Source organism: Pinus tabuliformis, chromosome 8 (genome assembly GCF_031772625.1).
Source record: "Pinus tabuliformis cultivar Carrire ecotype Pingquan chromosome 8, CPIR1, whole genome shotgun sequence".
Classification (NCBI taxonomy): Eukaryota; Viridiplantae; Streptophyta; class Pinopsida; order Pinales; family Pinaceae; genus Pinus; species Pinus tabuliformis.
In genome coordinates this window covers 1,524,612,006-1,524,638,859 of record NC_142294.1, presented here as the reverse complement: position 1 = coordinate 1,524,638,859, position 26,854 = coordinate 1,524,612,006, and the positions used below count along the sequence as shown (strand labels likewise).

Here is a 26,854-nt window from a genome sequence, read left to right as displayed (position 1 = left end):
TAAAAATATTTATTTAATTATTAAGAAAATTTTATAATAAAAATTGCTTTACTTTTTATTTCCTAAAGATTTTTATTTATTTCAAAATTTAGAATCTCAACCCAATTAATTTAATAAAATTTTAAATTATTCTATAAATTAATAGCCTTTTAATGAGAGATACTAAATAAATTTTTATTTTAATTATTAGTATATTAATATTGATAAAAAAAATTAATAATGAAAAATTAACTAATTATAATAATATTGATAATAAATGACTAATACTAATTTATTAATTAATATTCTAGTAATTTTATGATGAAATATATAAAATTATTATGTTAAAATTAATATTAATATCTACTAAAAAAGAGATTCATAATGTTGATAAAAAAAAAAAAATTAATTCATTACCATTAAATAATAATGATTATTAATAATTAATAATAATCTTAATTATTTATTAAATTAGTAAGGTAATAATGATTAAGAATTAAAATAATAATAACTATTAGATTTTTTAGTTAATAATGACCAATAATTTATTTTTTAATGATATATGTTTCATGTTATTTTACTTCTTGATATCGCTCCATGTTATTTTAATTATTAGTATATTAAAATTTTTAAAATGAAATAATTTATCAATTAGTACTTAATTCATAATTATTAATTAAATATACTTTTTAATGTTTATAATTATTAATTAAACCAACTTATTAATGTTTATAAGAATTTATTTATTGATTTATTTATGAATCCTAAAAAACAAAAAAATAGGTCACCAAAAAGGGCTCATACCTGGAGTATTGTACCTTAGACGACGTGGAAGTGCTGATATGCCTAATCACCGGAAGCCAATTTCTGCTGATCTCATTCCCACCATCTCTGTTGAGGTTATTCAGACATTTCCTAATCTCAAGCGCCTCTCTGATTTTTCTCTTTTGATAGTGATCTTCCCTCGCGATAATCTTGGTGCTCTCGAGACAGACATGATGCTTGGTTTTTGAGGAGTGCTCTGCAAGTGTTGAAGTGTGTGATCTCCCATTCTTGATATTTGCTCCATGTTCTTTAAGTTTGGTTTTTAAGGAATGCCATGTCTCTCCAATATAACTTTTCCTGCAAGATCAATCAATCTTATAAACTCCTTTGAGTTGTTGCTGATTGATGCTATCCTTGACAAATCTCATATTTTTCTTGTGATTGTTCCACAAGTTGTAAACTGAGTGAATATGTCCTTCCTTCTTAGAACCTTGGTGATTTTATCCGTAACCCCTTGAATGAATGGAAGTTAAACTGTTCCGCACTCTTCTTTAGGGTCCCTAGGGAGGACCTTTCCTTCAACTCTTTTTATATCCTTTTTAATATCTTTTTCTTTGTATCCTATATCTTTAAAGACAGAGGTTAAGTGCTTAATCTCTTCATCAAGGTGATCGACATCGGAGATTCTGAGGGCTTTAAAAACAAGAGTGTTTAGGACCCCAAAATTTTGAGCTGGATGATGGTACGAATCAGCATGATGGTAGCTCTCAGTGTGAGTTTTCTTCCTAAAGGCTTGGTGTCCCAAAATACCATCGTCCTTTCTGATTACGAGGAAATATAAGAATGGAATTTTACCTTTTTCCTCAAGTTCAATAGTAAACTTAATTTCTGAAGAGATAGAGTTAAGGTGATTAAAAAGATTCTCAAGCTCCGTCATACCATGGGTCCATTTTAAGTTAGTGTCGTCAACAAATATTTTCCACCATGCTGGTTTCAAGGGATAAGAGTCTAGAGCTTTTTTCTCAAAACACTCCATGTTTAAATTGGCAACTATTGGTGAGAGGGGGGAACCCATTGCGACCCCATATATCTGCTCATAGTAACTCCCTTGAAAACTAAAGAAAGTGGAACACAAACAAACTTCTGCAAGTTTTGATGTTTCTGGATCAGTAACTTCTTTTATAACATGAACAACCTCATCCAAGGGGATCTTGATTAATAGGGATACTACGTCAAAACTAACCAAGATGTCATCCTTATGAACCTTCTCAATGATTAGTTTTACAAAACCATTAGTCTTTTATAAAAGAGTTTGTGTTTCCAACTAGAGGTTTCAGAATTTTCGCAACATATTTAGCTAATTCAAAGGTGGGGGATCCAATGGTATCAACTATTGGTCTTAGAGGGATCCCTTCTTCATGAATTTTGAATGAATAATTTAAAGTGTTTGGTCAACCTAAGTTATGTTTAGCAAAACATGGTAACTATAATACATACTAAAATACAATTACATTGTCATCCATAATAACCAAATTATAGTAAAATTTTGCAATAGATTTTGAGGAAAATATGAAAATCAAATCATAAATATGACTTTAAAAAAGGGAATCTCTTTTTTCATAGAGATTGATAAACTTACTTATTATGGAGTTGATCAATGACATTATCATATTTGGACAAAACAACTTTACTTTCATCAAGAAAATATGATATTGAAAATATCACAAGAATGATATGTATCGCTATCTTGGAAAGGCTTTGAAAAAAATGTAGATCATCATACATTGTCTAAAAACAATTATGTTATCTACGCTGAAAAAAATAAAAATAAATAAATAAATAAAAATAAAAAATAAAATAAAACAAAATAAAAATAAAAATAGTAGGAGAATAATCATGTTAGATTCCTAAAACTAACTTCATATATATAAAGCTGGTTTAAAATAAAACAACATTGAATAATCTCTAACTAAAAACTCAAAAATATAAATTCAAAAATTCTCACCTCATTGCATAAACCTTACTCATGAGAGAATTGGAAAGGAATTTGTAAACTCAATAATACTAAAATTTAAATTTAATAATATTTGACTATTTGAATGTTTATTAAAAAACAATTAATTTCAAATTATTAAAATTCTCTACTATTTTTTTTAATATATTAAACTAGCAATTGCACCACATGTTGCAAAAGAAATGTTGTAAGGCGGTAGCATAGGGAAGAGTAACACGGAGGAAAGAAGACGTCATATAATTTGTAGTTTGTGCTTATACAAGATATCAATAAGACTGCAGTAAAGGAACTGGCATATAAAGTGAATGTAATAATCTGATTCCTTATACTAATTCAGAAATCCTAAAGGCACTCTCTCACATTGGTATTAAGGTCTCTGTCATGGTCAAAAATGAATACATTGCCAATGTGTTGGCCAGCCAATGATTTGCAGACAAATGGGTGAGGAATAATGTTTTTTACTTCTATCTTGTAACAAGGATCAATATAGTACTGGCGGGAAATTAAATTTTATCACACTACAACTACCGACCTGGTACCATATAGTACATGCTATGCTTAGAATCAGGCAAGCTCTACCTAGATATTAGTTGCATCATATCAAGGTAGAAACCCCTTTGGCTATGGATGTGGTCAACACTTTATTTCCTCTGTCATCTAGTGCTTTTTGGGATGATGTTGCAGAGACTATCGTGAAACCAATTCTTGAGTTTCTGAGTTTATTTGCGACTGTAGAATTTCCCACTATAGATCAACAGATTATGCAATATACTAAAGCAAAATACAAGATCTACTTCTACAACAAACTTGCGGAAGCTTAAATGATTATGAACAATATCAAATATAACACATATAACAGAGAATGAGAAAGCAATCACACATGAACACAGAAGAATACTCTGGGGAAAGCCTTAGCTAAAAACCTCGATCTCTATAATATCATACAAGTGGAAATATGTTCGGATTACACAAAGCTTTAACTCACAAGCTATCCAGCTCTCAGTACAATCCTACAATACAGCTCATAGTCTGAATCGACACAACATATGCCTTCCCTCAACCCTCCAAGCCTCCTATTTCCTTGTGCAGTTTCTCCTGGGGTCCAATGCTAACACCTATGTGAATTTACCTCTCACACAACACATTAAACTCAAAAGTAACTGCGCAGTCCTGAACGAGATGATTCTTTATGCATGGATGAGTTTCCTATATAGGAAAAATCCTCCAACTGATAGTACATTATTCCTTCCTCTTATCTCAACTAGGTCTCTAATTGAACTGACATGCACGAGTTATTTATGACAAAATATTAAGTTATCTGAAGTGTAGCAGTTACATGCATGCATGCATTAACTAACTGAACTCACAATCAGTTCCACAAATTGTTGGAACTAATCTAACTAGACTTAACTCAGTTAACTGAGCTAACTAATTACAACTCAAAGTACAACTCATCCTGATATCCTTAATTAAGGGATAACTTCCTCAATGAAGGGAGAAACTGTTGCATGTCTTCACATAGACTTCATGTTTGATTTCCTACAACTAATTAACTCAAGATGAATTAATTAATTATTTTACAAGCAACTGCTACGATCAAATTCGAATTTTAATTCTCAATTTTAGTTCAGGGACTAACTAAAATTGGAATTTATCCCAAAATGCTATTTATAGCAGTGCTATTTTTAGCACTTCTATTTTTAGCATTTCTTGTTGCTATTTTCAACACTCCCTCTCAACAAGAAAGGGATTATCAGTCACCCCAATCCTGTCTCTGTGGAACTCGAACTTGCATTTTGACAATGCCTTAGTCAAAATATCTGCATCCTATTCCTCAGTCGAAACATATAGCAACAACATGATCCTCTTCACGACACAGTCTCGAAGATGATGATACTAGATATCATTGTGATTGGACCTATCATGAAATACAGGATTCTCAGAGAGTTTGATACAACTCTGATTATCGCAGTAGATCACAGTTGGATCCATCCTCTCGCCAAACAATCCCACTAGAATCTTCCACATCCAAATGGCCTCACATGCTGCCTAACTGGTAGCCATGTATTTAGCCTCTGCTAAGCTAAGTGCAACTAACCTCTATTTCATGTTGTACGAGGAAACTGTAGTTGAATCAAGGTTGAATATTCCTCTAGAAGTGCTCTTCCAGTCTAATGGACTCCCTGCCCAATCTACATCTGTGAAGCCTTGAAGCTTCACTCCCTCTGTCTGTCTATACCACAATCCATATTGAGATGTGGCTCTGAGGTATCTCAGCACATGCTTCACTGCCTTCCAAAATAGCTTGGTAGGCTGAACCATATCTTGACTCAGCTGGTTCACCGCAAAGCATAAGTCTGGTCATGTGTTCACTAGATACATCAGTGAACCCAAAAGCTGTCGATAAATAGTAAGAGCTACTACCTCACCTGAAGTAGCATCCTCCTTCCTCTAGTTACCAGCTATAGAAGTTTGCATGGGCTTGCACTTCTCCGTTTGGAACCGCTTGAGTATCTCATTGGCATACTTTCCTTGAGACATTAACACTTACCCATCCTTCTGCCACACTTCCATGCCTAGAAGGTAGTGCATAAGAGCCATGTCTTTCATCTCGAACTCTCTTGCAAGGTCCTCCTTGCAAGACTTGATCAACTGATCATCACCTATCAAAATCAAATCATCGACATAAAGAAAAATGATCAATGGCTTACCTTCTACCATGATGTGGTAAAGGTTCGCATCTAATTCACTCTTGGTGAAGCCCAATCCGGTGAAATAGTTGTTGATCCTGGTGTACCAAGCATGAGGTGCTTGCTTCACCCCGTACAAAGGCCTCTTGAGTCGGCACACATGCGACTCACGATTGAAGGTCTCAAAATGTTCCGGCTACTCAATTTACACCTCTTCCTGAATCTTCCCATTGAGGAACACAATCTTCACATCCATTTGATGGATCTTCCAACCAATCTGAGCTGATAGTGCGAACATCGATCTGATAGATGAGTACCTTCCTACAGGAGCAAAAGTCTCATTGTAGTCGATCCCCTCGACCTGTGAGAAACCACGGGAAACAAACCTTGCCTTATGTTTCTCAACACTGCCATCAACTGTCTGCTTTACCTTGTAAAGCCATCTGGAACTCACCACTGACTTGTCTTGAGGTCTTGGGACAACATCCCAAACATAGTTCTGAATGATGGAGTCATACTCCTCCACCATAGCATCAACCCAGACTGGTTGCTGCACTGCCTCCTCGAATGAAGAAGGTTCGGACTCTACACACTCCCCAACCAGGGCCATGTAACCAGTGTACAGCTCGGTTGACCTCCTCTATCTGCACTGAGAAGATGGTTGTCCCACATTCTCTCGTGCATCCAACATCAACCTGTCAGCTTCCCTTGAGCGTTTCCGCCCATCTCTGGAAGACTTTGCATGTGTGGATGTCTCCACTCTCGGATCCTCTGCATGCGGCTGCTCCGCATCAGTATGAGGCTCCTCCACCTTAGGAACTGAAAGTTCCTCCTCTGTATGCAACTTGAGCTCCCTCTCAAGCAATACTCGCATGGCTTTCTACTCATCGAACTTCAGATCTCTGCATACCACTATCCTCTAACTGGCAGGCAGGAACACCCAATAGTTGTGGGGTGTATTAGTGTACCCCACAAGTATCCCCAACTCAGCTGTTGGATCTAGCTTCTTCTGGGCATCTTTGGTCACATGGCAATAAACTGATGATCCAAAGATCCTGAAGTGACTCACATCTGGTCGCTTCCTGGAAAAGGCCTCCATAGGTGTCTTCATTCCCAGTATATGGTGCGGGCTTCTGTTCTACAAGTATACTATTGTATTGCATGCCTCAGCCCACAAATGAAGTGGTAGGCTTTAGTCATGCAACATCGCTCGAGTTGCTCCCACAATTGATCTGTTCTTCCTTTCGGCCACCCCATTTTGTTGTGGTTTATGGGGTGTCATCAACTCCCATTTAATTCTTTCTGTTGCATAGAAGTCCTTAAACTATTGGGAGATATACTCTCCACCATTGTCACTACGCAAGGCTCTTATTTTCTTTCCATATTCTTTCTCTGCGAAGGCTTTGAACTCACAAAACCTCAAGAAGTTCTGATCCTTATTTTGCATAAAGTAGATCCAACATCTACGAGAAAATTCATCAATAAAAATAACATAGTACCTTTGTTTAGCGGTGGAGGCTGTAGAGAATGGTCCACAAACATTTGTGTGAACTCGCTCCAGGATTGCTCCAGCTCTACTTTCTCGATCCTGAAAGAAATATTTCGCATACTTGCCCAAGGTACAACCTTTGCATGTGTTCGTTTGCTCCATTTTTCCTTTGGGAAGTTTGGTAGAAATCTTCTGCATGATCTTCAAGGCCCCATGGTACAAGTGACCCAATCTTCTATGCCATAGCTCACCAACATCTTGGATCTGCACCAACTCTGCTTTCGAAATCAATGCAGCACAGTTGTCTACCTCTAGCTTGTAGAGATTCTTTACTCGAATCCCAATCCTCTTGGTCTATCCAGTGCTAATATGCCTCAGGAATAACTTTCCTTTAGTATCATATCCTTTGTCTTCTAGCATAGCAATGGACGCAAGGTTCTTCTTTAGACCTGGTACATACTTTACATTAGTCAACGTGAGAGGAGCTCCATGCTCCCTCTGAAACACAACCGTACCTTCACCTGAAACACAGTACTTTCCATCATCACCCATCTCAATCCACATCTGGAGATCTTTCTCCTCCAAGGTACTGAAAAATGTGGAACGAAGCTCCACTGTCCAGGTACTAAAAAAATCCCACCATGTATGAAATCATGCATGCGACGAGAGAGAAATCCAACTCGAACTGTGAGGCCAGTGCCTCACCATCTGATCCCCTTGAGGATCCCTTCTTGGATTTCTTGTGTGGACAATTCGTAGCATAATGGCCTGCCTCATGACAATGAAAGCATCTCACTTTTGATTTTTCAATCTTCTTCCCACCATGGGAAGGGCTGGATTTGGAATGGGATGCCTTCCCTTTGCCTTCCCTCGCCTTACTCACTAAGGCTAGATTTTATTCATCATCTTGCTTTGATGAAGATCCATCTCTGGTGCTTCTTCTTATCTACTCTTGCATCAAATCTGACCAAAGTCGTTCCCAATCTGGCATTTTCTCTCTTCCATTTAACAAGTCTTGGTAGCTATGTCAGCTCTTACGACGACCGAGGAGAGAAAGACTCACCATGTCATCATCGGTTGTCATGATCCCTACACTTCCAAGCTCATCCGTGTAGGTGGTGATCTTGTTCAGATATATAGAGATCAAGTCGCCCTTTTCACACTTGATTTTTCGAAGCTTGTCTTTCAGCACCAGCTTCCTCTAATCGTTGCTGTTCTGATATAGATCTTTCAATGTTTTCCACATTGAAAACAGTGTCTCCCTCCCATGGAGACTCGAGACTATGTGTTCTCGTATCCCTCTTGAAGGATTCTCCTCGCTCTAGCCACACATTTCTTCCATTCCGCCAATTCTATAGCATTAGCTGCTACCAGCTTGGGGACTTCTTGATCAATGAAGTCCTTTAGACCATTGTCCTCTAATACTGCTTCCATGCGATCCTTCCAGGCTATATAATTCGAGCTACCATCAAGGGCATACTCGAGTCTTAAACCGTTGAATGCCATCGGTGAAATTTGAGATGTGATAAGAATTCGATTTCTATAATCAGGAACTTCAAACTTCAAACTTATCCCTTCTTTGTATACTATTCTTCGCTTTGATCACCTTTGCTCTAATACCATGTAGAATTTCCCACTATATATCAACAGATTTTTTTATGCAATATACTAGAGCAAAATACAAGATCTACTTCTACAACAAACTTGCGGAAGCTTAATTGGTTATGAGCAAGACCAAATAGAACACATATAACAGAGAATGAGAAAGCAATCACACATGAACACAGAAGAATACTCTGGGGAAAGCCTTAGCTAAAAACCCCGATCTCTGTAATATCATACAAGTGGAAATATGTCTGGATTACACAAAGCTTTAGCTCAAAAGCTATCCAGCTCTTAGTACAATCCTACAATACAACTCACAGACTGAATAGACACAACATATGCCTTCCCTCAGCCCTCCAATCCTCTTATTTCCTTGCGCAATTTCTCCTGGGGTCTAATGCTGACACCTGTGCGATCTGGATTTTAAACAAGAACGCAACAAATTACAGAGATAACCATAAACATAAAGATGTAGTGGAAATAATACTTCATTTCATTCATGTAAAATACTGAGATATGCTTACAAACAGAAAAGGAAATAAACAGTTAGGGCGATGGTAGCTTATCTCTGAGAAGAGATGTGGTGGCTACATGCCTCTGAACTGTGTTACAATGAGGCTCGAAGGCCTATTTATTGTTGAGAAACAATGTAAAACCCTTAACATCCCAAAACCTAACCTTAGAAGATGAAACACCAAATTGTGGGCCCCGTTTTAGGTAAGTTGGTACATCAACTTCCCGGGGTCGTAAATTTGGCACCCAATCTTCGTTTGACATGTGCAATAGCTCGTTAGAAAGATCTATCTGAGGGCTACAACTTTGGGAAGAGCAACATCAGTCCATGGACCCATGTTGCTCCCAGATTCCCCAAAAAACGTCGTTTAGAGCCTCAAAACATCTCGGAAGTTTAGGACCCGAAAAACAGCTAAAAATAGTAAATTGTGCTACAATTACGGAAACTAAAAAACTGAAAGAGATAGTTGTGGGGGTCCATGTGGGATAGGTGGGTGGCCACCAACATTCACTTCGATCATTCCTCCCCCATTAGGAAGCAATGGTCCCCATTGCGTTGATTCCCTCCATCTGCTGAACTTGGTCCCTGGTGCATTGTTCTGCAACTTCTGATCTGTCCAATAATGGTGGGAATCTTGGTCGACGACGGTCCACATTGAACACTTGGTGCAAGAAAAGGAATGGAGGAATGTTGCGCTCCAAAGCATTATTTCCCACGCCCTTTGCAATGCTGTAAGGACCATGTTGGAGTGGTCTGAGCTTCTGATGGGCTCTTGTCAGACATTCTTTTTGCACATGCAACCAGACTTTGTCGCCCACCTGAAACTTGTGTGGTACCCCTGTGGGTGAGGAGAAGTTGTTCCTATGTTATGTCATGACCGTATCCCTTTGTTGCTACTACTGCATGGAGGAACCCTTCACGGGGTCATGGATGTGGTGATGATCTTCCCCTTCCTTTGGGAGCGAATCAGATAGAAAATGAATTTCCTAGTCTGGGAGATGAGCTTGCTGCCTTTCTTAGTAGAGAGCAAAGAGGTGGCGGTAGCTGGGGCTACCTCCGGTATCCTGTATAATGAATTATCCAAAGAAATAATGATAGCGCGAGGCCTTGACTCATACACAACATGTCACCTCCACAAGTATGGTTGGCCTAATAATACATCACAAACATCCAGAGGTGTAACATCACACAATACCTCGTCTATGAAGGGACTGATGCTATAGGGAAGGTGGCACTGCTGGCGAACTTTGAGATCTCGTCCTTCATGAAGCTACCCAATACTATACAGTTGTGGGTGTGGTGTAGTCGGTAGGCCCAACCGCTTCACGACCTCTACTGAAACGAGGTTCTTTTGGCTGCCACTGTCGACAATGAATTGCAGTGGTGAACCCTTCACCCACATCTGTGAGTGGAAAAGACGTTCCACCTCCTCTGGATATTTGGGCTCATTCTTCTAGGTCTTGGTGGTGGTAATAGTGATGTTGGGCTCCACATCAATGATCTTCTTCCCTTTGCCATTCCCCTTGTAGGGTTCTGACTCAGGGTCAGAACATGCATCTAATGCTGAAGCCTTCAACTCAGCTACCAATGATTGCTTGGTCCAACACTCACTTATGTTATGAGTGCGACTCTTGTGGAACTCACACCACTTTCCTGTGTCCTTCCTCGACTTCGTGCTGTTGTTCTTTTCTTGCGGCTTCGATAGGTTGTCTTGGGTCATCCCGCCTTGGCTTTGTCCTTTGGTCTTTGGATTTGTAGATCCAAAGTCTCGCTTCTTCTGTTTGAACTTTTGCTCGATTTTGATAGCATATCGGTACGTCGTGCTGAGTGAGGAGATGTTCAGGAACTCCATCTCTTCCTGGATGTATCTGTGTAGGCAGTCGTAGTATTTGAGTACCAAATGTAGCTCAGAGTCCTTGATACCCAACTGTGTGCGAAGGGTATGAAAATGTTTGTGAACTCTGGCACATCTTGGTCCCTTCCCTGCCGCAGTGTGGTCCATTTGATGTATTTGTCCTCATAGCTTTTGGACAGGGTAGTACTACTCCTTGATGGCATCCCGAAATGAATCCCAAGTGGGTGTGGCTGAAAATAGTGAGCTCGTACTTTCATTCTTCTGCTCGCAGTAGGATTCCCACCAGTCCTTGACATGGGGGGCTACTTTGAGAAGAGCGAAAACAATCTTTTCTCAACTCAAAAATTCATGAACAGAAAAATACCCATCTAGCAGATTTAACCATTTATCTACAGCATCTGTGCCTATTTGACCCTTGAAGATGGGGATTTCAAAATTAACTTGTACCTTAAATGGTGTGGCGTTTCCAGAGTAGCTGTTGGAAGTTGATGCGTCGCCTCTGGGTAGCCGCTGAAAGATCTGCAAAAAGTTCTCCATCATCGTGTTCCTCTATTGCTTGAGGGCTTCTTCAAGCAATATTTTGATAGGATCTCCTACCCCCTCATCTTTCTTTTCATCTGCCATGGGAGGTCGTTGGGTTTTGCGAGGCTGGTCTTGCAAAGGTTCGACTAGTTCAAGCTCTAACTCCTTATATCCCAACATCGTTGGGGACATGCAAAGAAAAACAGAGAAAAAGCAGACCCCTCTAATACCACTGATCTGGATTTTAAATAGGAACGCAACAAATTACAGAGATAACCATAAACACAAAGATGCAGTAGAAATAATACTTCATTTCATTAATGTAAAACACTGAGATATGCTTACAAACAGAAAATGGAAATAAACAGCTAGGGCAATGGTAGCTTATCTCTAAGAAGAGATGTGGTGGCTACATGCCTTTGAAATGTGTTACAATGAGGCTCAAAGGCCTATTAATTGTTGAGAAACAATGGAAAACCCTTAACATCCCAAAACCTAACCCTAGAAGATGAAATGTCAAATTGTGGGCCCCGTTTTGGATAAGTTGGTACATCAACTTCCCGGGGTTGTAACTTTGGCACCTGATCTTCGTTTGACACATGCAATAGCTCGTTAGAAAGATCTATTTGAGGGTTACAACTTTGGGAAGAGAAAAATTGATCCGTGGACCCATGTTACTCCCAGATTTCTCAAAAAACGTCTTTTAGAGCCTCAAAACTACTCCGGAAGTTCAGGACCCGAAAAATTGCTAAAAATAGTAAATTGTGCTACAATTATGGAAACTGAAAAACTGAAAGAGACAGTTGTGGGGGTCCAAGTGGGATAGGTGGGTGGCCACCAACATCCACCTGGATCACTGTGTGACTTTACCTCTCACACAACACATTAAACTCAAAAGTAAATGCGCAATCCTGAAGGAGATGATTCCTTCTGCATGGATGAGTTTCCTATGTAGGAAAAATCCTCCAACTGATAGTACACTATCCCTTCCTCTTATCTCAACTAGGTCTCTAACTGAACTGACATGCATGAGTTATTTATGAGAGAATATTCAATTATCTGAAGTGCAGCAGTTACATGCATGCATGCATTAACTAACTGAACTCACAATTAGTTCTACAAACTGTTGGAACTAATCTAACTCGACTTAACTCAGTTAACCGAGCTAACTAATTACAACTCAAAGTACAACTCATCCTGATCTCCTTAATTAAGGGATAACTTCCTCAATCAATGCAGAAACTATTGCATGTCTTCACACAGACTTAATGTTTGATTTTCTACAACTAATTAACTCAAGATGAATTAATTAATTATTTTACAAACAACTGGTAAGATCAAATTCGAATTTTAATTCTCAATTTTAGTTCAGGGACTAACTAAAATTGGAATGTATCCCGAAATGCTATTTATAGTAGTGCAATTTTTAGCACTTCTCTTTTTTAGCATTTCTTGTTGCTATTTGCAACAGTCCCTCTCAACAAGAAAGGGATTATCAGTCACCCCAATCCTGTCTCTGTGTAACTCGAACTTGCATTTTGACAGTGTCTTAGTCAAAATATCTGCATCATGTTCCTCGGTCGAAACATACAACAACAACATGATCCTCTTCAGCACACAGTCTCGAAGATGACGATATCAGATATCAATGTGCTTGGACCTGTCATGAAATACTAGATTCTCAGAGAGTTTGATACAACTTTGATTATCACAGTAGATCATAGTTGGATCCATCCTCTGACCAAACAATCCCACTAGAATCTTCCGCATCCAAATGGCCTCACATGCTGCCTGACTGGCAGCCATGTATTTCGCCATGTATTCAACCTAAGTTATGTTTAGTAAAATATGGTAACTATAATACATACTAAAATACAATTACATTTTCATCCATAATAACCAAATTATAGTAAAATTTTACAATAGATTTTGAGAAAACTATGAAAATCAAATCATGAATATGACTTTAAAAAAGGTCATATTTTATTTTCATAGAGATTGATAAACTTACTTATTATGGAGTTGATCAATGACATTATCATATTTTGACAAAACAACTTTAATTTCATCAGGAAAATATGATATTGAAAATATCACAAGAATTATATGTATCACTATCTTGGAAGGGCTTTGAAAAAATGTAGATCATCATACATTGTCTAAAAACAATTATGTTATCTACATTGAAAAAAAATATATATAGGAGAATCATGCTAGATTCCTAAAACTAAGTTCATATATATAAAACTAGTTTAAAATAAAACAACATTGAATAATCTCTAACTAAAAACTAAAAAATATAAATTCAAAAATTCTCACCTCATTGCATAAAATTACCTTACTTATGAGAGAATTGGAAAGGAATTTGTAAACTCAATAATAATAAAATTTAAATTTAATCATATTTGACAATTTGAATGTTTATTAAAAAACAATTATTTTCAAATTATCAAAATTCTCCACTTATATTTTATCTCCTAATTTTTTTAATATATTAAACTAGCAAAAGATAATTCTTCTTGTAGAGCCTCTCAAACTCGTTCCAAGTCAAGTCATCTTCCCAAATGCTTTTAGCATTCTTCACATCCTCCCACCAGATATATGCTTTCCCTTTAAGATAGAAAGTGGCTATCTTTGCTTTCATGTTCTCTAAATAATCATGCAATTTGAAGAAATTCCTCATATCAAAAAACCATGCCTCTGCATCCTGTGATTTATTCATCTCTCCATCGAATGTAGGTGGCTTTTCTTTATTAAAATCATCCAACAAATATCCCTTATCACTCCTCCTATAAGGATGATAGCGATGACAATCATAATGCCTATCAGAACTAAAACTAGAATAGTACTTGTGTCTATCACCCCTCCTATCCAGAGTATCAAATGACATGTCATCTCTGATCGTGTCCTATCCATCCAACCTGTACTCACCATCAGACCTGTTGCCATATACCCCATTATTTTTTTCCACTTTCTCATGGCTGATCTGAAATGGTCCCTATCACTGCAATTCTGACAGGCTCTGAAGTATCACTACATTTACCTCTACTTGTTTCTCTTGTGCTTGCATGATTATGTCATTGTCTTCCTTGCAACTCCTTATTTCTTACTTTAAGCTTCTCAGTGTCTCTCCAAAATCAGAAGAGTGCCCAACACCACCTTCCTCATTTGATCCATCGGGAGAGTCTCAGGAACTGTAGTCTATCATCTCTCTAGTCATCTTTAATATTCTTCATGCAAGGGATGTCATGTCATCTAAACCAAATCACAATAAACCAACACACCTTGGCATAATTTGGGGAGGATACCTTATATGCAAGACCAACAAATCAACATAATACATGTATAACATAATCATGACAACATATGGAAATATAACACATAAGCATGTAACCATATATCCATCATTCTAAATAGAGTCCAGTGATCAATGCATGACCATATCAGCTACACATACCTTGACCTCATTTATGAATACAACAACCATACCAATGTATACTGACAATACACAAGCATAAACAACATGTAACCAATGATACACTCATGAAGACACACATCACAATAATAACATCCTCTTTTAGATGGCGACATAACTACAATAATGACCACCACCATGCATATGCAGCAAGCATATAGACCACAAGGATGATTAACACATGTAAAACAAAGATGAATGCATGACCAACACATAACCCATCCAATCAAGGGGAGAACCATGCTATCATACAACTCTGTAACGCCCTCCTCCCACATCTACCAAAGTAATCAGCCATCTGGGCTAAACATGTGATGAGAAGTTATCATGACATGATTCAATCTCCTAAGTGACCTTCAGGAAGTAGAATTGACAAAGACACACCATACCAGACCTTCTGCACCTACTATAGGTCTCCTAGAGTGCATCCCATTCATTCCCCTCACCAACCCCTGGGTCACATTGAACTTTTAGATCACTAAACCCCTCGAAACTCCCTTGATATCGACAAGGGTGTGTCTGGGGACCTTTGGACGCATGCACAACATGGGTATGCCAATGTACATGGACTTTTCTGCTCAGACCCGTGCCTGCAACTCTGAGAATAGAGGCACTTTTCAAGCCCACAATCTAGGTCATTGCCCAAAAACTCCTGTAGTTTTTAGATTCCATAAATTTCATTATGATAAGACTTACGAATCAAAAACTGACTCCAAGACTAGGCCTACCCATCCCCAACTGGGGCTGACATTCTGCCAAACACTTGGCATCAATGAAATCTACAAGAAATGAATACAAGACAGAGCATAAATGACTGAAAAATCATATGGAACTTGACAATCAGGATCACCACCCACTTTCCTTAGCTATTTGTCCATCAATTAGGTCATGCATCCATTATCCTTTCAGTTACAAGTAAATACATGAAATAACCATGACAATAACTAGTTGCATAACCATGCTTATAAAAAACATTAAACCATGAAAATAACAATGAGATAAAAAACATTAAAGCCACATATTAACAAGTACAAAAGCAAGAGAACATAGCTTTTATTAAACATAGGCGAAGCTGACCAGGTTCAGGACTTCCATGTACCACCCAACTGTAGACATGGTTGAACCAAATATTTCTTTCAGCTAGTCACCCCCATGCCATATTCCAAGCATGAATGTGGGATCTCATGGATAAACCAATCCAAAAACAACCAAGGGAATTCAGAGGTTAAACCACCTCCACCCTCACCAAACCATGATCTCACCAAAACCAGCATTGCGATCACAAAACCAAATCAAGCTTGGAATGCCTCCAGACTCCATCACTATCCTTGATTAATTTTTTGTCTCCTTCTCTCTCAGGCTTTACCACAATCGACACCAGATTACTAGGCCCTAAACTGACACACTAGTCTCTAATGCTTACAGCAATCCACACCAAATCACTGGGCCCTAAACAAAAATTCCACCCTCAGGCTTTACCATGTATCCCGCCAAAACCAGTCAAGGGATTCCTAGGCCTTTGGGGATTTTCCTGAGACCACCTCTGCCATGGATTCTGAAACCATCTGTCAATTCCAAAGCTCAAAACCGAGAAAATAATCCCATCATACTATGGCTATCCAAAAAAATTCAAGGCTAGATTGAAAACCATTGTCATAACTTGACAAAACCATTCCACTAATAGCGTGAGAACCATATACCAACATGCAAAGTCATGCATGTCAAAACCAGCTAGGAAATCAAACATGAAATATCTTGCCTGCAAGTATTCCTGCTGAAGCTTCTTGATCCTGCTCTTCCTTGCTTGATCCTTTCTTACCTTCCTTTCCTTTGCTTGCCTTTTCCTTCCTTGCTCCAAAACTAGAGTGCTCCAAGGAAAATCTAAGTGTATAAGAGTGAGAGAGAGAGAGAATAATGAGGCGCTCCAAAATTGAACTAAAAAAAGGTACCAACTGATCCTCATAAACTTTTTTATCAATGAGGCCTTTATTTTCTTCACTTTCTGTTGTTTTTCTTCAATTTCCTCCTCACATGAAACTTGTGACCTTTCACCTCCATTTTCTCATATTTTCCTCTATTTTCATAAATAAATGTGTCAAAAATACCCTTTTTACTTTTTAATGCCTTAGCCATTGTCTTTGCCAATTTCCCTTAGCCATAAACGCATCTAATCATGCCCACTAGGATATCTTTGCCCAATATTAAGTTTGGAATAAGTGTCTCTAAACCTTGGTCTTATTTTTACTTTATTAATTTTATTACATGAATTTTTAACTAGGGTTTGTTACACTATGAGCAGAATATCTATTTCAACACCAGTGGATTTTATGTCATTCATAATGGATCTTACTTCTTATGCTAAGGCAAAATGGTCATCATTTTTCAATTCAAGATTGAACAACTTAATCATCAATTGAACAAATTCAAGTTCAGAGTGTGAGTCATACAATTCCTTCAACATCTTTAAGGCTTCAAAGACATTTAAAAATTGTGAAATATGTCGACTCACCTCTTCATTTACTGACACTGCAATCAAGGCATAGGTCTTGTTGTTCTTGTTTTCCCAAATGGAAAGCTCCTTATCTGAAGTAGGATTTTTTGGTGCATTGTATCATTCTCCTTCACAAACTCCTTTCCACAACTCATTGAAAATCAAAGTGTGCTTTATCTTCCTGGACCACTCATGATAGTTCTCTTTGCCAAACAGAACTACTCCCACAATGGAGATGAGTGAATGTATCATCAAAAATGACTATGTGTTTTTGATTTTCAAAATAATGTAACCATTATCTTCTTGGGTAAAAGATTGATTTAATTATGTAGATGGTAAAACTCCACTTTTCACTCTACCAAGTCAATATTTTTTTTTCGTACGTAATATATCACCACTCCTAACATAATATACCACTCAACTTATGCAATATAATAAATCAATGTGCACTTCATGTCACTCATAATGTATTATATAACATATGTAACCTTTCAATTTTTTTATTCAAACCATGGCATTGAATTAAGTGCCATACTACCACTCATGTATGCACTTTCCATATCATATATATGTCATACATATCCTTTTAAAAAGACGACTATTGAAACCATATCATACCTCCATGGAAACATATTTGACCCAACACAATGTTAAAAAAAGGAATTCAAGTCACATTGTAGCACAAGGGATATATGTACCCAAAAATAAAGTGCACCTCATGGCCTTCACTGCACACTTGAATAAAAAAAAAATGCTTCAACACACAGGTATCTATATTCCATGCACAAAGTTAGCAATGCACAAGGGAAATGCCAAACATAGTTACCATACCCAACACCATTGCTCAGTCATTTAAGCACATGTATCCATAGAATATCATTTGCAAACACATGGAGTATACAAAACCATGCATACACAGTTTCAAAGTATATTTGACATCATCACATGACCTCCAACAAAAAATACATACCATTTTCAATGAACAACCACCATGGTCACAATTAGCGCAAACTTAATGCCCAATTTAAATGGTTAAATGCACAGACAGCTTCCAAATGCATCATGACAAACATACTATCGACCTTTACATCCCAGCAAAGGTTTGTTCAACACATAAAGCCATCAAGCAAGGATGCAGAGTCACACATCCTTCAAAAGCATATACACACTCACTAAATGCGGGCAAATGAACAGTTAAGGAGCCCATAGTCTTCACAACGCTCACCAAGGGGAAAAACCATGTCATTAATGGATGGACAGAGGATACAAAGAATAAGACAAAGAATTTGTAGGAGTTATGATGTAGAAAATTAAATTACGAGCTAACTCTGATACCATGTCAAGTCAGGAGTAACTTTGAATGAAATTGTTGCTTTTGCTTTAAGATAGAATATGAATATATACAAGGAGAGGGAGACTATTGGGTTTCATCTCCCAATGTCTTTCCTTCCTCCAACTTCTCTTATTTAGCTATTTACAACATTTACATAGGATTCCTAATCCCAAAGATTTGGCGTTCAACACACAATCACAATGAAACAACATTATGAGGGTATGCAATGTTCAATTCTGCCATAGTCCCAACTAAATGGGAGGAGGGTTCTAAAAAAATTGAAAAAAGACAAATTGTTGCCATGAATTACTAAGAAATTCTTTCTCATAGTAATAGTTACTTGGGAGAGGCGAAACAGGAGGTCATTTTGCTTGCTATTATCGCCACAGCTCCAAATACTTTGGCATCCACTCTCTTGCCCAATTGCTAGGCAGAGAAGGTGTCCAAATCGGTTTCACCCGAATCCCCTAGTACACTCTAGTGTGAAGTTTGGAAATAACCTCCATCAAAGAGCTCCTATAGCTAATTCCATATTCTATCTCCCTTGTCACAATTGTCTAGAGGCCAACATTTAGTTGGTTATAAAAATGCTCTCTACTCTTGACATGACTTCGTGCCTTGTACAATTGGAATGTTTGTCCCTTTATTTAGCTGCATTCTTCGAACAACGTCCTCCATCATGATGGAAACCCTACTAAACATAAATTCCCACTCCATCACATGGATCTGGCCACCGCTCTCCACATTTTGGCTATCCTGCAATTGGGGAATTATTCTTAGAATTGATTTCGATAGCATGCTTAAGCCAATACCTAGTACTATGTTAAAAGTCGTACTACCCTTTGCCATTAAATTCCAAATGTTGGGCTCCTTCTCCAACTTGTTCCCACATATGATCTCTTCCATCATATGCATTCTTAAATGATGTAATTGGTACAAGACTCGAAGATATCATCTATAACTAGGATCTACCATCTGCACGAGGTGTGTTTCCATGTCCTCTTGTCTATTGGTCAGATGGGGAAGTGGCAGCCGTCCCCCACCCCCACTCTACTCTACTCACCCCATCTGGGGGAAAATTTGATAGAGAACCATTAAATTATATATAACAATTTAAATTACAACATCATTAACCATTAATTACATAATTTGCAATTAAGTATTGCTAAACCTTTTAATTAAAAACTAAATCATACAACTAAGTTCTTAAAACAACTTCAGATATTCTATAAGAATAAAATATACCATTATTACTTAACGATGTAATTTTAAATTTACTACATTTTTTTCTATATTTTTACAACTTTTATTAATTATTAGAAATATAATTTTAAATTTATTCACTTTTATAATGATGTAATTATTTGATGTTTTGATCTTTTATAGCAATATAAGAAATTTTAAGAAATTATTACATTAATATTTAGAATTAGATTGAAAATGTATCACACACACACACACACATAAATAATATTTTGCAATAGATCTTAGTAAAATAATCATAAAAATCAAAACTAGTAGTTTTTAAAAAGTGATAAATTTACCTATTTAATTTAATCATTCACACAATTATATTTAGATAAAACAACTTTACTTTCATATGCATTAAAAGATTATGATTTTGAAAATGTCACAACAATTAAATACATCATTATCTTGGTGAGGATCATCATTCTTTGTTTGTGAGTAATTATATCATCTCCATTAAAAACTGAGAGATGATTGGACAATCATGTTAAATTATTAAAACCAAACTTAATAAAGAGAAACATTGAGTAACCAAAAGACTAAATAAATCCCCATCAGATTGCATAAAATTATTAAGCATATATATATTATTTGTTGGGAAATGTAATGATTTTCATAAATTCGTATATTCCAAATCTCTTGCTTTGAATCGAATCTATTTATTTAATCATAGAATTAACGAATTTAACTTAATAAATATCATATGGAGACACAACTTTTAATCTATAAAGTAATTATTAGATTAAATAGTTTGAATATTAGATCATGTATTTCCATGCTATATTTAAGATTTTTTAGTAGTTTATTTTTAAATTTGTCATCCTGTAAATGTTAGTTTTTAGTATAAACATGATTTCCATGAAATTTCCCTCAAAAACACAAATAGTGCGCTGGTTCACCATTCTTATTAAAATCATAGAAATATTGTTATTAAATTATTTATAATATTCCCATGTATATATAAAGATCATAGAAATATTGTTGTTAAATTATTTATAATATTCTCATATATATTATAAAGAATCTATTTAAAATAAAATTATATAATATAACACTAATATATGGTATATTTTATTTTTTGTTTTAACATTGCTAACAAACCAAAAATCAAATTAATGTATAATCAGCAATTTAATTGATAAAACTTTATATATATATATATAATAAATTTAAAAAAATATATTTATTAAGAATAATTTAAATAATAAAATTAAACTTGATGAAACTAATATAATCTTCCCAAAATAATTTATTCTTTATTAATTTTATTCCACCTTTTCAAGTTTATGTTTCACGTGACAATTTAAAAACGAAATTCATAATTTAGATTTTCGAAATTTTCTATTTGCTTTTTAAATAATTACACCGTAAGGCATTTTCCTTTGAAATAAATTATGTCGTAAGGCGTTTCCCTTTGAAATAAACCCCCCAAAATGCTTTTCTGTCCTAATAGTAGCCGTCGGATCTATTGTTAGACGATTGAATAGAAATCAGCCGTCTAATTTAATAAAAAATGTAATAAAACATTAAAAAACCTTTAAAAAAGGGTTAACGTATCAGTTATAATACCTACCGAATGAACCCGTCCTGCGCGCGGATATCTGCGTTTGATGCAGAGGAGAGGAGGGCGAGGGTGTTGAGGAGGGCGGAGTTGCTGCAGAGGAGGGTCGGTTCGGTCATAACTCCTGCATTTCTTGTTCGTGTTTGATCTATAAGGCTGCTCAGATGTTAAATATATTTGATTCGGTCTACTTTGTTCTGAGGGCAAATGAAACTCTCTGGGCTTATGAAGGTTGGTTTGAATTGAGGAATTTGGGATATATAAACACTGGCCATGTTCTCCGGACCATGGAATTGGGGATTTCTCCATAGGGTTTTAGTGTTTCAGGGTTTTGAGACTTGAATACCTCGAAAAGATTTGATGGGCGGGTTTTGAGAGTTAAAATCTTGAAAAGATTTGATGGGAACAGGTCTTCCGGAGATTTGAGGAATGCAAAACATGGAGGACAATGTGCAGAGCAGCTGGAGTCTCCACGGCAACAAAGAAATATGTGCCGTTACGAGATTCTAGAGAGGGTCGGCAGCGGAACTTATTCGGATGTGTACAGAGTGCGAAGAAAGTAGGACAGCCTAATAGTAGCCCTTAAGGTGGTGCATGACAATCAAAGCTCTTGGAGAGAGATTGAGGCGCTGCAGAGGCTTTGTGGGTTCCCCAATGTTGTGAGGATCTATGAGTGGTTTTGGAGAGAAAATGAAGACACAGTTCTAGTTTTTGAGTTTTTGCCTTCCGATCTCTATTCTGTCATTAAGTCTGCTAAGAATAAGGGAGAAAATGGTATTCTCCAGGCTGAGGTTAAGGCCTAGATGATTCGGATATTGCAAGCGCTGGCTAACTGCCATGCCAATTCGATTATCCATCATGACCTAAAGCCCTCTAATATGCTCATTTCGGCTTATGGAATTCTCAAGCTCGCTGATTTTGGATAGGTAAGTATAGATGATTTAGTGGCTTGCCATCTGCTGCCTCTTCTGTGCTTTTTTTCTTATCACCTTCAATCCTCCAGCTCTGTTTGACCCTATTTCTTGAAGTGTTCGTACATTCTGTTCTGTTTCCCATTTCATGTTTTTAATATTTTAAAATATGCTGAAAGCCTGTTTATGGTTAACTGCATCTTCGTAGTAGTTCAAAATGTTAACAAATCTCACACGTGAAAAGTTCAATCTAAAATCTTGAAAATTTTGACTGATTCAAAGCGCTTTGGAAACTAGATAAATGAATTGATTTTGCCTTTTATTATAACTATTCGAGCAAATGTTGCATAGAAGCGCAAGGTTAATAGTTGCCCAAATTGAAACTGAATAGTGCTTAAAGTTTAGTGATTCTTCGTCAGTAGGATGCCTGAACATTCAATAACTTAGTGATCTCTGAATTCGAAAATCAATACTTGCAGGCAAGGATACTTGAAGAGCCTGAAGCGATCTATGAAGTAGAGTATGAGCTTCCTCAAGAGGGCGATCTATGAAGTAGAGTATGAGCTTCCTCAAGAGGATATCGTTGTTGATGCCCCAGGAGAAAGGTTGATGGAGGAAGATGATAGTGTTAAGGGAGTGCGGAATGAAGGGGAGGAGGATTCATCCACTGCAGTTGAAACTAATTTTGATGATATGGCAGAAACTGCGAATTTGGATTTGAGCTGGAAAAATGAAGGTGATATGGTGGAGCAACGATCTATGGAAAAGAAATTGATTTGTGGTCGTTAGGTTGCATTCTGGGGGAGCTCTTGATTTTAGAACCTCTCTTTTCTGGGACTTCAGACATTGATCAACTTAGCAGGCTGGTTAAAGTTCTTGGGACTCCAACAGAAGAAAATTGGCCTGGATGCTCCAATCTTCCTAATTATAGGAAACTTTGTTTTCCTGGTGATGGAAGCCCCGTTGGTCTGAAGAACCATGTCCCCAATTGCTCAGACAGCGTGTTTTCTATTTTGGAAAGACTTGTTTGCTATGACCCTGCAGCTAGGCTAAATGCTAAAGAGGTACTTGAGAATAAGTATTTTGTTGAGGATCCTTATCCTGTCCTCACCCATGAATTGAGAGTTCCCTCACCTCTGAGGGAAGAAAAAAAAATTTCAGAGGATTGGGCGAAATGGAAGGATATGGAAGCAGATTCTGACTTGGAAAACATTGATGAGTTCAATGTCGTTCACTCAAGTGATGGTTTCTGCATTAAATTTTCATAAACTCTAATTGGCTGATCATGTTTCATCTTCCTCAAATTGCCTTTTATATGGATTAGTATTCTAAATTAGCTTTGGGGGCTGCATGTCTTCAAGCATTCACCACGACAGTAAAGTAATCATTATGATTACTGATGTATTGCTGTCACGGGGTGAGAAACATTATAGCCATGAACCTACTGTTAAATTTGTAGAATTGTCTTATACTTGCTCAAAATAGTGACTGCATGTTTGAGAATAAATTTCTCTGCAAAGACCAACTCCAGATTCTTTCTTTTCACTTTGTACTAATGATCATTGTGACCGCAAAATCTTTATACACAATACAGAAAATGCAAATTTAGAGATGACTTTCTATTCTGATGCTTGAATTATAGTTATGAAGAAATGCGTTTTGTTGTGTGACCTGGGACCTGGCATGTGGAGATGCAATTAATTTAAGAAAACTGCAGCTGTTATAAAAGGTATCATAAAAAAACAGTTATCATATGCCCTGAAGGGTGTCCGAATTCAAAATAAATAAGTAACTTTAAGACTGTTGAATAACACTAAAATGTTGGCTGAGAAATTAATAAATTATATTATTGTTGTGCCTTTCATCTCAATGAAATAACATTTAGACCTATGACTGATCATTATAACAGCAGGGCTATTGTAAATAACAGCTTGTCATTTAGGTGATTTAATGGTGATAAGGCGCTCCTAAATTTAGGATCAGTGGGAATCCTCCTCTGTTTGCCTTGAACATGTTGCATCCTCTAATTGGTCCCAAAATGCATGATGTGCCAGGCTCCAGGGCAAAATCTTCATATACACTATACAGAAAATGAAAATTTAGAGATGACTTTCTATTCTGATGCTTGAATTATAGTTATGAAGATTTGTGTTTTGTTGTGTGACCTGGGACCTGGCATATGGGGATGCAATTAATTTAAGAAAACCGCAGTTGTTATAAAAGATATCATAAAAAAATAGTTATCATATGCCCTGAAGGGTGTCCGAATCCAAAATAAGTAAATAACTTTAAGACTTCTGAATAACACTAAAATGTTGGCTGAGAAATTAATAAATTATATTATTGTTGTGCCTTTCATCTTAATGAAATAACATTTAGACCTATGACTGATCATTATAACAGGACTACTGTAAATAGCAGCTTCTCATTTAGGTGATTTAACGGTGATAAGGCGCTCCTAAATTTAGGATCAGTGGCAATCCTCCTCTGTTTGCCTTGAACATGTTGCATCCTCTAATTGGTCCTAAAATGCATGATGTGCCAGGCTCCTGTGCCTCAATGGATTTCATTCTGTGTAGTCCTTGCATTATTATTCATAAATCCATCCAACCTGCTGCTTTGAATTTGTCTTTGGTTTGTTGTTGGGTCCGTTAGAGGAGTTTTACAGCTTGAAGACATGAGCCCATAAATCCAATGGGTTCAATGGCCCTGGAATAACATAAAATTAGCTTAGGGTTATCATTAGACGTGAAAACATAAAAAATAGAACTTCTTAGCTAATTGGCCTCAAAACTTTTATAGGACCTAGTGGAATTTGAAAAGGCAGAATTTATTGCTATTATTTTTTTTATTGAAAAGACCATTTAGCTTACCTCCTAAGATGCATGTGGTGCCTTTTGGAGCCGCCACCTGTTGTTTTAAACCTGTTGTGCTAATGTTATCATTGTGATGTCGTGAAATCTAATTGTCCGCATATTCAGTTAATTTTGTTGATGTCATCTTGATGATGTGGCACATGCTAATCATGCCATGCTTCATTCTAACATGGCTTTCATTTCCGAATCAGTATTATTATGTCCTTGCATTCTCGACACTCCTTGAGTGGTCCTTATATAAATTGCAACCTTTGTTGTTGTTGTTGGGCTTACAAAACTTGAAAACACAGACCTAAATTTGTATGGCATCATGTATTACAAAATGAGCCAGATCACTAAATGATGAAATTAGATGGGGTTGAGTCACATAATTGAGCTCAAAGGAAGATACAATATGTTATTAATAATTATTGATGAATAGCTAGTGCATCTATTACAACGGAGTTTATCTCCTTATTACGCCGTAAGGCATTTCCCTTTGAAATAAACTCCCCCAAATGCCTTTCTGTCCTCATCGTAGCCGTCAGATCTATTGTTTGACACATGCTGAGGCACTCAACCTCCTTCAAGTTCTGATCTTATTAGGCCCCATAAAACCTGTAAGGGACGAGGAATATTTGCTTTTCACTATATAATGTTTAATGTTCTAAATGGGTTCCGGTTCTTACAATTCCTCTACTAATTAGAGCAACCAGCACTTTTTCAGTGGACTGCCTGCCCCTCATCCAGCTTATCAGTCTTCTTTTATACATTAGGTAGGTACGGTGCTTATTTCTTTGTTGTGAGAGAAACTATAAAGAAGGTTCTGAACTCTTCAGTTTTCTTTGAACCCCAAAAAAAACAGAGTAAAGTTTCTTATTCCTTTGAATACTGATAGTAACTTTCTTGGAACTTTCTCAATAGTCACTGTAAGGGAGGAGGAATATAATTGCTTTTCACGCAAATTCCTGGGTTGATGTGATAGCCTCTTTGCACAAACTTCCTTTGTGCAGTCCCATCATTGCTTTGAGTGGTCTCAAGCATTTCCAAAAACCATTTTATACAATTGGTTTATAAAGGCTTTGTTTCAGTGCCATGCCACATGGGCCATCTTTGGTTTGTGGCTGTTTTCTATGTGATATTTCAGGTGATCTTACTGCAGTGGCATAACTGGATGTCCCTATTTTGGGATTATTGTGTGTATAATCTTGTCACATCTAATTTATTGCTTTTTGACAGTCATGGTTATTTGTAGTTCCGTGGTCATTGCTGTTGGGACTATTTCTCTGAAGAATTTTCAACTTCAAAAGAAGTCAAAATGGCACAAGTATTTTTTGTTTTAGGAATTCTCCAACATTTGTACCTCACTCTGCTGCATTGGGATTATATTAGAATATCTGAAAACAAATATCTAAACATTTTAATACTCACAATAAATTCCATTGTAGACCTTGATGTTCTCCCTGTGTTTTAGACATTATCCCATGTTAAAATGTCTATTAAGTATCTAATAGAGATGCGAGGAAAGAATTACTGAGAGAAGTTGC

The 26,854-nt window shown here is 36.8% G+C and overlaps 1 pseudogene; it reads left to right on the top strand.

The window, feature by feature from the left end:
• Positions 1-21,684: 21,684 nt before the first annotated feature.
• LOC149241723 (cyclin-dependent kinase F-1-like) lies at positions 21,685-23,815 on the top strand (annotated as a pseudogene).
• Positions 23,816-26,854: the final 3,039 nt, after the last annotated feature.